This window comes from Dermacentor albipictus, chromosome 10 (assembly GCF_038994185.2).
Source record: "Dermacentor albipictus isolate Rhodes 1998 colony chromosome 10, USDA_Dalb.pri_finalv2, whole genome shotgun sequence".
Taxonomy (NCBI): Eukaryota; Metazoa; Arthropoda; class Arachnida; order Ixodida; family Ixodidae; genus Dermacentor; species Dermacentor albipictus.
The window spans coordinates 77,046,271-77,057,935 of NC_091830.1; the positions used below are offsets into that span (position 1 = coordinate 77,046,271).

General features: G+C 46.5%; 1 long non-coding RNA gene across 1 annotated transcript; it reads left to right on the forward strand.

Moving 5' to 3' along the window:
* The first annotated feature begins 344 nt into the window (after positions 1-344).
* On the forward strand, positions 345-6,810 carry LOC135897974 (uncharacterized). The gene is made up of 4 exons (XR_010563217.1): positions 345-443; positions 2,717-2,785; positions 5,880-5,939; positions 6,613-6,810. It is a non-coding gene; the product is annotated as an uncharacterized lncRNA (long non-coding RNA).
* Positions 6,811-11,665: the final 4,855 nt, after the last annotated feature.

Below are 11,665 nucleotides of genomic sequence, written 5' to 3' on the forward strand. Positions count from 1 at the left end.
GACATCGCGACAACATGTCAGAAAGGATGCATACAGGGTGGTTTAACTTACAAAGGAAAGGGTCGTCAAATCGTTGTTCTTATCGTAGCTTTATTTTAGCATCCCTGACAACTCTCGCGTTTCTCGTAGGCATGTCTATCTCCTGTTTATACCGGTTCATATCTCTCATGTCAAAGCCGTCTTACCTATCAAGCGCAGCTATACCTGTACTTGCAATGACACTAAACTCAAAAGACAATAACCTGCAACGTCCGGCGTCGACTAACGGAAACCTGACACGTGTCAAGGCCAAAACACGCAGGAAAATTTCGCTTCAGCGGCCAGCCGTTCAAATATTTAAAAGCGTACCAGTAACAAGCCGCCGCACTTCAGTCGAGCTGAGCATCGCCCCAGGTAACCCCGGTCGTCTGGAACGAAGCTGCTTTCAACTCCTTAGTTACACGGTAAATGACGACGAATTTCCTTTCTCTAGTTGTTAAGTTCGCATTTCGGGGCGCAAATCACGGTGCTGATCAGGTCTCGGTTACACTCCTGCTGAACCTGCTTAAACAGACTCGCTGAACCTGCCACAAACATCCCATCAAGTCTCGCCAATCACGCTTTGTCGCTGTAACCTTGTTCATAGACTGGCTCGGGCTCAAGAGGCGCATGTTTGCACTTGTGACGACAAAAATAGTGTCCGACAATCTTACATCAATGTACACGACCCATAGCTATACCTTTCCTTCCTATCTGACTCGCTATTTATTCGCCGCGAATAGGTTTAGTGAGCGAAGCCCCTCCAGCATTCGTGTAGCGTTGTCTGCCCTGTATGAGACGTGGATGTAACGTGACGTCCTGCCTTAAGGATAGCAATGCCGGTTTGTTTTGTGCGAACGAGATAGAAGAGGGTTCGTGATGGGCGGCTTACCGATATGCTTGTGAATACAACGCACTGTTGCAGTACTAATCTGTGAGGCCAAACACTTGTGGCTTAGAGTGTTGAAACAAATAATTCCACGAATCCGATGGAAAGGAAAACAACAGAGGCAGCATTAGGACGTAGTATGAGTATCAAGAATACAAGTGTAATACGGGTAGGATGATGTTGTAGTAGGGATTAAAGGCAAACAGGAGAATAAGACAGCTTATATTGTATTGCGCATAAAAGAAAACACTTCTGCTAGAGTAACACTTGGTGTGAATGGAAGTAAAAGGCACAAGAGGACGGCAGACAATTTGTCGGAGCAATCAGGCTGGGTAACCAGCAGGTATAGTATTAGGCAAGTTTCGCGAAGGCACGGTTCACTACAAACAATTTGATGTGGCCTTCGATCTGCAGTTAGCCGCTGATATGTGATCTTAACAATGGTTGCTGTTGCGACCGAGGGGTCAAACAGTTCGAATTTTTTCGCGCACAGCAAATTTAACCATGGATTAGATTTTGTACCGCCACCGTGTGGGGACAATGCTTCAGCGCTACCTTTGTATTGTCTTTGTTGACTCTATCTGCCTTGGCTCTCTGAGACGACCACACATTGACAAACGTCTTGAAATAGGCAGAAATTAATTCTTTTCCGCATGTCTCCCGCGAACGAATGTTTGCGTAATTGAGTCCATGTAAAGCTTACAGAACAGGAGAGTGGAATTAGAGGAAGGGCAAGAAGGTCAGTCTGAGCTAGAATGATCTATCTTGCCCTTAAACCAGGAATAAATAATAGAGAGAAATCTATCTATCTATCTATCTATCTATCTATCTATCTATCTATCTATCTATCTATCTATCTATCTATCTATCTATCTATCTATCTATCTATCTATCTATCTATCTATCTATCTATCTATCTATCTATCTATCTATCTATCTATCTATCTATCTATCTATCTATCTATCTATCTATCTATCTATCTATCTATCTGTCTGTCTGTCTGTCTGTCTGTCTGTCTGTCTGTCTGTCTGTCTGTCTGTCTGTCTGTCTGTCTGTCTGTCTGTCTGTCTGTCTGTCTGTCTGTCTGTCTGTCTGTCTGTCTGTCTATCTATCTATCTATCTATCTATCTATCTATCTATCTATCTATCTATCTATCTATCTATCTATCTATCTATCTATCTATCTATCTATCTATCTATCTGTCTGTCTGTCTGTCTGTCTGTCTGTCTGTCTGTCTGTCTGTCTGTCTGTCTGTCTGTCTGTCTGTCTGTCTGTCTGTCTGTCTGTCTGTCTATCTGTCTGTCTGTCTGTCTGTCTGTCTGTCTGTCATATATCAGTTTTCGTATCAAACACTCTTTCGATATATCAGATTGATAGATCGAAACACAAGATACCGTATAGACTAGCTGATCAGTCCACTTTCTCTGCAGCGTGTTCCTCGAGAATTCGATGTATCATTTCGTCATATGAACGGAGTTATGTTACATGTGCGTCGATAAACAATTTTGAGGTGTTTTTTGTGGAGAACAATTTGTTTTATCAGGCTGTGATGTTCGAGTTTAACTTTAGTAGAAAGAATACCAATTTTATTCGCGTAGGTTGGTCAGTAGCGTAAGCAATGTAATATCGATATTAGCGCTGACGTGCATTAAACAAGCGTGCTTATAGCCTGTCAATCAAGACCGTCTCGCGCATCGAACCGCCATTACAAGGTTAAATTTGGAGTTACACCGGCATGAGTGGGGTGAATGATGGTTGGCGTGTCGGCATGTGACTCATTGCGAAAGGAATCTTATTTCGCTGGCAGATCAGCAAGGTCAGCGCAGTACCAACATGCGGTTCTTCTCCGTAGCCTTCCTTCTTGGACTCCTGGTCGGTGAGTAAGACTAACATTATTATTTCAATAAATTTAGTTGAGTGTTGCCTGCTAACATGTAATGGACTAAGAGAGGATTGCGTGATTTTTCCCTGAATTCGCTCGTTTCCCTTCTGCGTCTATGTGCGTTTGTCGACCCTTTCATTAGCAGCGTCTCGATATGGAAAAGCAATCTTCTTCGATATTTCGACTGGTGAGCGCCACATGAAAACCTTTAATAGCGTAAACTGCAGAAGTATTTTTTTTTGACAACCCAATACAATATCATAAGCGTATTGAGTACGTACATTTGTAGTTTCGTTGGATCGCGACTAGGTTTGACGAACATTTCCACATGGTTGCTCTGTATTATTGCTAGCGTTCTTTTTGGCATCCGAAGGCTATCATGTCAATAAAGGTCGTTCGCTCTCTTGTAATCGAGAGTAGATATAAGCATGCAATGGAAACCGACGAAGTAGATTCGTTGGACATGATACTATCCACAATCTTGAAAAGGTTGTAGTGCATGTTCGCAAAGGCACATCCACCACACCGCCATGCAGTACCCTACACCACAGCACACAGCACCAGGTCATACTGTGCACTGGTCCACATGAACGCTGCCCAGCTAGAAGACAACCGGCCGAGGAAGGCTCGACAGGCAGCTAAGGCGTCAAATGACCAATTTATCCAAAAAATCCGGCGGCTGAGACGCTGGCTCACGCTTGCTGGTTCGGGCCTCGACGGACCAAGCGGGTGAAAGGTTTAACCTGCAGCCGCCCTGTTGCGTGAGGGGAGAGGGTATCGCCGTGACATCACCTCGCTCTCGGAAACTAGCGCCATTGCCACGTTGCCTTTTAGCGCTAGCTGTCGCCCGCGTTCTAACTGCGCCTTCGTCAGGCCAAATCAAAACGTGACAAGAGTCTCAACGCGCTCGCTTCCCCCCCCACCCCCCCCGAGGAGTTCGTAACTCGAAAGACCGCTCAGCGGAGTTATAACATTAATGCGTTCGCATTCATAACTCAGAAGAAGTGTTTTAACGCGACAGCGCTAGGGAGCTCTCGTCGCAGAAAAGCTGGTGTCGTCGGCGGGGTTGGCCGGGAGCGAAAACCAGGGTCTACGGAGTGCGAGACGGAGACGCTACCACTCAGGTATCAGTTCGATGGTTGAAAGCGCCTCTAGCGAATGCGCTGTTGCCTTAGAAACGGGCCATAGAAAGTTCTACTGCGGTGTATATCGGTATATATGAACATGTAAATTACAGAAGTCGCAGTAAAACGAGTAGCGAAGTACGTTTCCGCTACATTTCTTCTGCGTTTGGCGCACACGCAGAGCCACCTTGCGGCAAACACGGAAGACCCCCTCCTCGCAATGTACGGCGCTGCCCCGACAGGTGGCGCGCCACTCCCCCGCTTCTCCCCTTCGTCTCGTTTGAGAGCATTGGGGCCGTGCGGGGAGCGGTGCGAGGATGCCCCAATACCCTTTCGTTTAATAGGTTTTCTCGCTCTCTCCCAACTTCCAGCGTGCGTCACTGGAACTCTTATAATTAGGCGACGCGGCTCCTCTTTCCGCTCAAAGCGCGATCCCTAGGTGCAGCGTCCGATGCGGGACGCCTCTGACGTGATCGCTGCGCCGTAGCGCGTCTGGTGGAAAAGCGTCCCCTGCGATGTGTGCCGTGCTGCTGGCGAGGAGTCATGCGTCTGCGTAGTACTCATGGAACAAATCATTAGAAAAAAGTTGTGCTCTGGACTTAGAAGTGTTGCATATGAAAACTATGTCTTTGTGTGACTCAATAGCATGCCGAGCGCATGAGTGGGCGGTGTGAACGGGGTGCGATAACGCTATCGCGTTCCACTCTTGAAGGCGAACTTACGCGTCCTCCAACTTTTTTTCTGTACCGGATTTTTTTTAGTAATTTGCAACTACACGAAGCAAAACGGACGACAAAGCCAGATACAGCATAAGGGAAATCAGGCCCTACGTTTATTAAAAAATATAGAAAAATGAAAAGGAGCGGATTAGAAGCTGCGAATAATTGCCGAACTTCGGAGCCAAAGCCACGTCTTTACGCATACGGTGTTTTTCCAGTTCAGCTGCCGCGCCAGCCGCACTACCGTCCATTTGCTCGGGTGACTTTGTAGAAGATTACCCCTAGCGGTGATAGCCAATGCTGCTCACGGTCGTAGGCGTATGGGGTATTTTCTTTTACCGCAGACATAAGGTAGTACGTGATCCTACTGTAGTATAAGAAGAGGCTAGTGCATCAATACAATCTCATGGGATAGGCATCTGGGCGATCAAATTCATTACTCTACTACGAAGGAGAAAAATTGCAGTCTGTAGAAGAGAATAAGTTTCTTAAGGAATATTAGAATATGCCCAGGAGTCCATCCGAACTGTTCTGCGGCCTCGGCATGGAGAAAAGCGAAAGAAAAATTGATAGAACAAAAAAGGACAACACTAAAAAACGAGGAACACCCACATACAATAAATATATGCAGATGTTTATTAAAATAATAAATATATGATAAATACAATAAACACGTCGCCGCGTACAATTTACCGGGCCATGAAGGTGGCGATAGGATAACGCAGATATAGAACAACAAAAAGATGGTGACAACGAAGTACTTCTTCCTTGCTGAAGAAAATTGAAATCAACTTATGCCCAGTTTTTTAGTAATGAGATTTTTCGTCTCATAAATATTATCTATTATTATTATTAGAGTTTACGAGTAGTTTCAGCTTCATGCTGCAATTGTGTGTGTACAATTACTGTAGTTTTTCCTTATTCGTGTCTTTGCTAGGGAGTAGCATCTTCTTGTTACAACCTGTATCATCGCGTGATGGTGACCAATAGACTAGGCAGCTATTGATGTGCCACGTCATGATTTCGCCACAGTCATTTGCCACTGTAAAATAGAGCTTTTGTCTATATCTTGTTACAAACTCCCATATCATTTGAATGTAGGACCCCCGCTTCTATGAGTATATAACAGCCCTTCCACCTTTCACGAAATACCGCTTACAACAAAGCAAATTTTGCGTACTGATGAGTTCGTTATAGAGATGGTCTATGTCATGCGCATGCACATTGTGTTTTGCCTGCGTGCAGCTTTCCTGGCCTTCTGCAGCACAACAGCGGAGGAAACACACCTGCCGCATCTGCGAGTCCGTAAGTACATGAATATTATTACAGTTCGAATTATGTTGTTTGATGTAGCCAAACCGTGATATGAATATGACGCGCGCCGTATAGTGGGGACTCCGGAATATTTTGCCGACCCGTGGTTTTAGACCATTAGGAGCTCTTAAACGGCCCCTGAAACGGTTCGGAAAAATTTTGTAGACACGTAGTAGGTGCGTCACGGAAAAGTTGGAAGTCACAAGATGAAGGTTAGACATGCATGCACTAAGAAACGTTCTCGCGGTATTGAGTGATCGCAATGACAGAGTTACCTGAAGTAAGGTTTGCATGAAATTCTCTGGTGGGGACCATGGCATCCGAAGCCACCGTGCTGACGGTTAAGCATTGAAGTGCACGTAGTCCAAACATCACACTGCAAAGTTTAAACAGCGCGGCAAGATGCGGTGAAGGTACGCTTGCTCACTTCACCAGCGCTATTGCCGAGTGTACTTTTAGCTTTCGTCCTCGTCTTTTTGCACGGTTTAAACTTGCGGTATGTGGCGACTTGCCAGAACATAAGTACTGCTCACTCGAAACCTGTTTGTTACTGTTCGAACAACAGAGCCTCTCGCAGCTCCATGTGGCCAGCGGTGGCTCCTCATAGTTTTCGAAACTGTGGCCACGAATGATGTGACATGACGACGTCAACTGCATTTTGCAGGTCGAGGTCGCGACTGCCGATTTACCGACAAATGCGTCAAGAGCTGCAAGGACAGCGGCCACAGAACAGGGACCTGCATCGGACCGAGACTTTCAAACTGCAAATGCCTTGATTAGACAGCGGCACTTGCCAAGCAACTCTAATAAAGCCATAACCTGTCCTTGCTGTGCGAGGCGCCGCCAATAAAAAAAAAGACAGAAAAACTACTTCATGTGTTGCATGACATGGAAATTCTTCTTGCCGGCAGCGACTGGTTCTTAAGCATACCTGCTGTATGACCTTGAGCGACAACCTTCCGTGTACTACCGTTGAATGCTAAATAGCAGTTACTGGACATTTTCCAGTAGTTACTCAACTGGTCAATACAAATGACGCTATACATTAGATCTAATTATCCAATGACACAGTAAAAAAAGGGACAACCAAGAAAACAATTAAGCTTTATGAATAAATAATTCCCGTGGAGTCCCGTGAAGTGCGCGCTCAGCGTGAGCAAAAACATGGTAGGCCCCAAAAAATTAAGAGACGAACCACAAGTGGCGACGTTCGTTTCGAAGTAGCACGCCACTTTTTCGTGACGCCATGGATTTTGACACCACCTCATACTACCAAGAGCAATGAAGAAATACACTGCATTCCACGTGAACCAAGGAATGTTTACGTAATTTTTCCTGGCGCTAAAATTGTTTAAATGCGAAGGAAACACAGTTCAATATCTACGTAACGAAGTAGGTGAAATCGGCAACTCGCTTCGTTATATCGACATTTCGTTGTACCGAAATTCGACCTTCTAAGAAGAGCAGTCACCGATTGATTTTTATTACGCGAAAAAGGGCCGCAGAATCTTCCGCATCATCGCGTAATCGACAACAGTAAATTTGAAGAAAACACTATTCATTTTGATGACTTTGGGAGTCGGCGACGAATAACACGGTTTCATGGCGCGTCGACGATATCTTCACGTAGTCTGTACGAATTAAGCGAAGCCGGCCACGCTTTCGCGTGCACTCCACCCCCACGGCTGATAGCGTCACCCGCACTTGAACGACGCCATCATGAAGAACGCCGGCAGCGGGGAGCGAATTCGTGGGCTTCCTCGCGCTACAACGGGTCAACGAAACTCGAGATTACGCAACTTTTAATACGAAACGCCCTGGAAGACAACTTGCGTGATGTCATGGCGTCTCGGCACGCCCACTCTTTGCACACGCGGCAGAAGAGGAAGTATTTTAATGATTGGAAAATGTAGAGAGATCGGCCAGATAATGGAGCATCTGGCCTGCTACTCTACGTAAGGGAAGGGGAAGAGTGGAAGAAAAAGGGTCACAATGGGGATGATAATGGGAGGAACGAGATGAAGGACACATTACACAACTGGTATCACAGGCGTTAGTCCAGGCCCGTGTCACTTAGGAAACGTGAAAGTGCACGCATTGTCTCTGTCGTCTGCCAACTCTGTGGCCATGCGCCTAGCAAGAGGTCCTCCGACAGTGGTCTATTGTGTAAATGTCTCAATGTATCTGCCATTGTCAGTCTTTCGCGCGCATACTCAGGGCACACCACGAGCACATGATCCATAGTCTCTACAGCGCCACACACTGAAGAGTCCGGGGAGTCTGTCCGTCCAATAATGTGCAAATATTTGCGCGTGAAGGCGATGCCTAATCGCAGTCTGTGTATCAGGCATGTATGAGAGCGTGGAATTCTACGCAGAATAGTAAATTTCCTATCGGGATCCAGCCTTTTAAGGTGGACGTGACGAGCGTCTGGCTGGGCCCAGTATCTTCTCGTCGCACTCCTCATTAATTCCGACAGGAGGCATGTGATGTCCTGTCTGGAGAATGGCACTACAGTTTGCAGGCCATTGCTGAGGGCGCGCCTTGCTGCAGCATCGGCCATCTCATTACCGTTGAGCCCACAGTATCCCGGGATCCATTGGAACACTATGCGGTGGTGTTTTTCTTGGGCGCATGAAAGTAGCTCGGTGATCTGCAGTGCCAGAACCTGATATGCGGTGTGGCGCAGGAAGCATCCCAAAATTTGCAGCGCGGGTTTTGAATCCGTGAAAATGCACCACTCTTGAGGTCTTTCCCCGTAGATGTGGCGAATCGCTTCCCGAATAACCACAAGCTTTGCAGCGGTTGATGTAGAATTATGGTCTATTATGAAACCTCGAGCCATCTGTTGGGCTGGTATCACCACAGCTGCTGTCGATGCCTTAGGTGACGCGGTGCCGTCTGTGTAAACATGAACATATGTCTGGTATTCTGACCAGATGTACGCGAGAGCAAGTTGTTGTAATCCACTGACGGGAACCAATGATTTCTTTAGTATGCCGAGGACATGTACGCATACGGAAGGTTGAACCATCACCCATGGTGGTTTGACGGGGTGATATGGAAGGGCATAGCCTGATGTTATGTGGGGTAGATGTCAGCGGAGTGCACTTGTGAAACTGCTGTCTCGCCGCTCACGTAGAACCGACGTCAATGGATGGCAATGGTGTCGTGTCAGTAAGCGTAAATACGCACGAAGTGGTTCGTGGGACAGGTATATCGGTAGTGGGCATACGTGGGCTTCCTCAATTGTGCCTTTGTTGGAGGCACGTCGCGGCAACCACACGCGGCAGATTACCTCTAAAGCACGTACGCTGCTTCGTGTGCGTTCAGCCGCTCTTGTGAACTTGCCGCGCTTATGATCCGCGCTCTACTTTTATTGTGTTTTAATGGATAAATAAAGAACTTGAATTTGAATGTGAATAGCTATGCGCGCCCACTTCCGAGACGCGCGCCAGAAACCGCAACGCGCGTCTCGGAAATTTCGTAGGCGCGTAGAGTACAGCTTAAGTAGAACATTCGCACCACAATTTAAGTGAAGCGTTACGTATTAATGGAGCTACAAGCGATTAGAAGTTATCCTCCTCCCCAGCCATGCTTTTCCTCCTCAACACGTTCGCCGAGCGAGCGGGGCTAAGCTCCGCGTTTACTGGTCCCGCGTCACGATGTGACGTCACATCGTCCACTTCCGGTTGTTTTGGAGCCCGCACCCGCCCGCGCAAAACCTCTCCGCTAGCCGCTTGGCTGTCGACCCCAAGCGAGAGCTATCGAAGCAGCGTGCGTTGCGAGCATTCTGTCGTAGCGCCGAACGTGTCTGGTATTCCTTTAACCACAGGCAAGCTGGTCATTTCGGCAAATGACTGGAGGCATAAACTCAAGCTGATGAAGGAACTTTGGCGTAGACGTACGTGAGCGGCCTGATCGGTCTGCACGGTTCAGACACTTGTTGGCGCAGCGCTTAACCAGCCAAACAAAGCGCTAATATTGCTCTAACCAAGTGTAAAACATTTTAAACATTTATAAAAACAACGTGTTGATGATTACACTCCTGCGAAAAATACGCACCAGCAGCAAAGAAGAATACGCTTCGTTGCTGCTACTGTGTATTGTTGAGCTCTACGCCACCAGGTGGCTGTTTGCCCTTCTGCTTATCTCGGCTCATCCCGTTAAGGCACAGTCAAGCGGCCAGACCCTGTCCCCTTTCGCTTACGTTTGCCCTAATACGGGACTCGCGAAACGCTATTGCGTTAGTAATCTTCCGGTGTAAAGTGACGGCCACAAACGCGCAAATCCAGGCGCCGATCTGATAGCGGCAGTCCGATGCGCAGCAGCCAGTTCGCTCGTACGCTGCCTTGCAGAGGGACACGATGTCGCAGCTTGACATATTACCAGTCGCTACATTTTCAGTCCACAATGCAACAAAGTCGAATCACAGTGCTCGCGAAAAGACTGAGACCAACTCTGACCGCGGAGCTCTCGTCAAAATGGAGTACGTTGTAACACAAGGAGACGACACTCGCTGTGTGCCGGAAGTGCTTAAGTGTACTGAAAAATTGTTCTTGTGCATTCTCTTTATGCTACTTTCTTTTAAACAAATTAACTAACATTCCAACTATTACAAAGATCATTTCTTTACCATAAAGTTGGAAAAATTATTGATCACGCTCCCTGGTCAGTCAATCGGATAGCTCGCCCCACTGACGTCATATGGGTGATTTCGGTCATATGGGTAGGGGCGGCTTAAAATTCCGCATCGCAGTGCGCTGCGATCGGCAGCGATGTGCATTTTTAAAACCTTATAATAAATTATACGCTTTACGCAGAGCACTTAGATGTGTCAATTAATGATCAGAAGGACCTACTCGAACGACTCAGTACGTGTATAGAAAATCGTCAAAAGCGTTTCAGGGTCCCTTTAAATTTCTCAGGTGTTGGGGGGGGGGAGGAGAATCGAGCACAAGTTGCAAAGTTTCTTCAAGGACAGTAGACCAAGCATTTAGCAGGCTGTGTCGCAAATGAACTGGCTATCCCAGTTGAAAATGACAACAGAGGTTGTGTTCAGTACTACAGAAATTTCTGTTGTACAACAGGATTTTTCTGTAGTAACTACAGATTCCTGATGGAGCGACAGACTTTTCTGATGTACAACAGACATTTGTTGTTGCTACTACAGAAGTACAGTCTGTCGTATGTCTGTTGTTACTACAGAAAGCTGAAGCTCTACAACAGATTTTTGTAGTACTACAGAAATTTCTGTTGTACAACAGGATTTTTCTGTAGTAACTACAGATTCCTGATGGAGCGACAGACTTTTCTGATGTACAACAGACATTTGTTGTTGCTACTACAGAAGTACAGTCTGTCGTATGTCTGTTGTTACAACAGAAAGCTGAAGTTATACAACAGATTTTTGTAGTACTACAGAAAAAATTGTCATCACTACAGGCACCCTGTTGTCCCAACAGAAATGTTCCTGAAGTAACCCGAAAAACTTCTGTAGTGCTACAGAGAGCTGTTGAAATACTACAGAAACCTATTGTGGCAACAGGCCCCCAATTGTCACAACAGAAGTGTTCCTGAAGTAATGCGACCAACTTCTGTTGTACTACAGAAAAATGTTGTTGTACGACAGAAGCCTATCATTGCAACAGGCCCCCAGTTGTCATAACAGAAGTGTTCCTGAAGTAATGGACAAACTGCTGTTGTACTACAGAGAA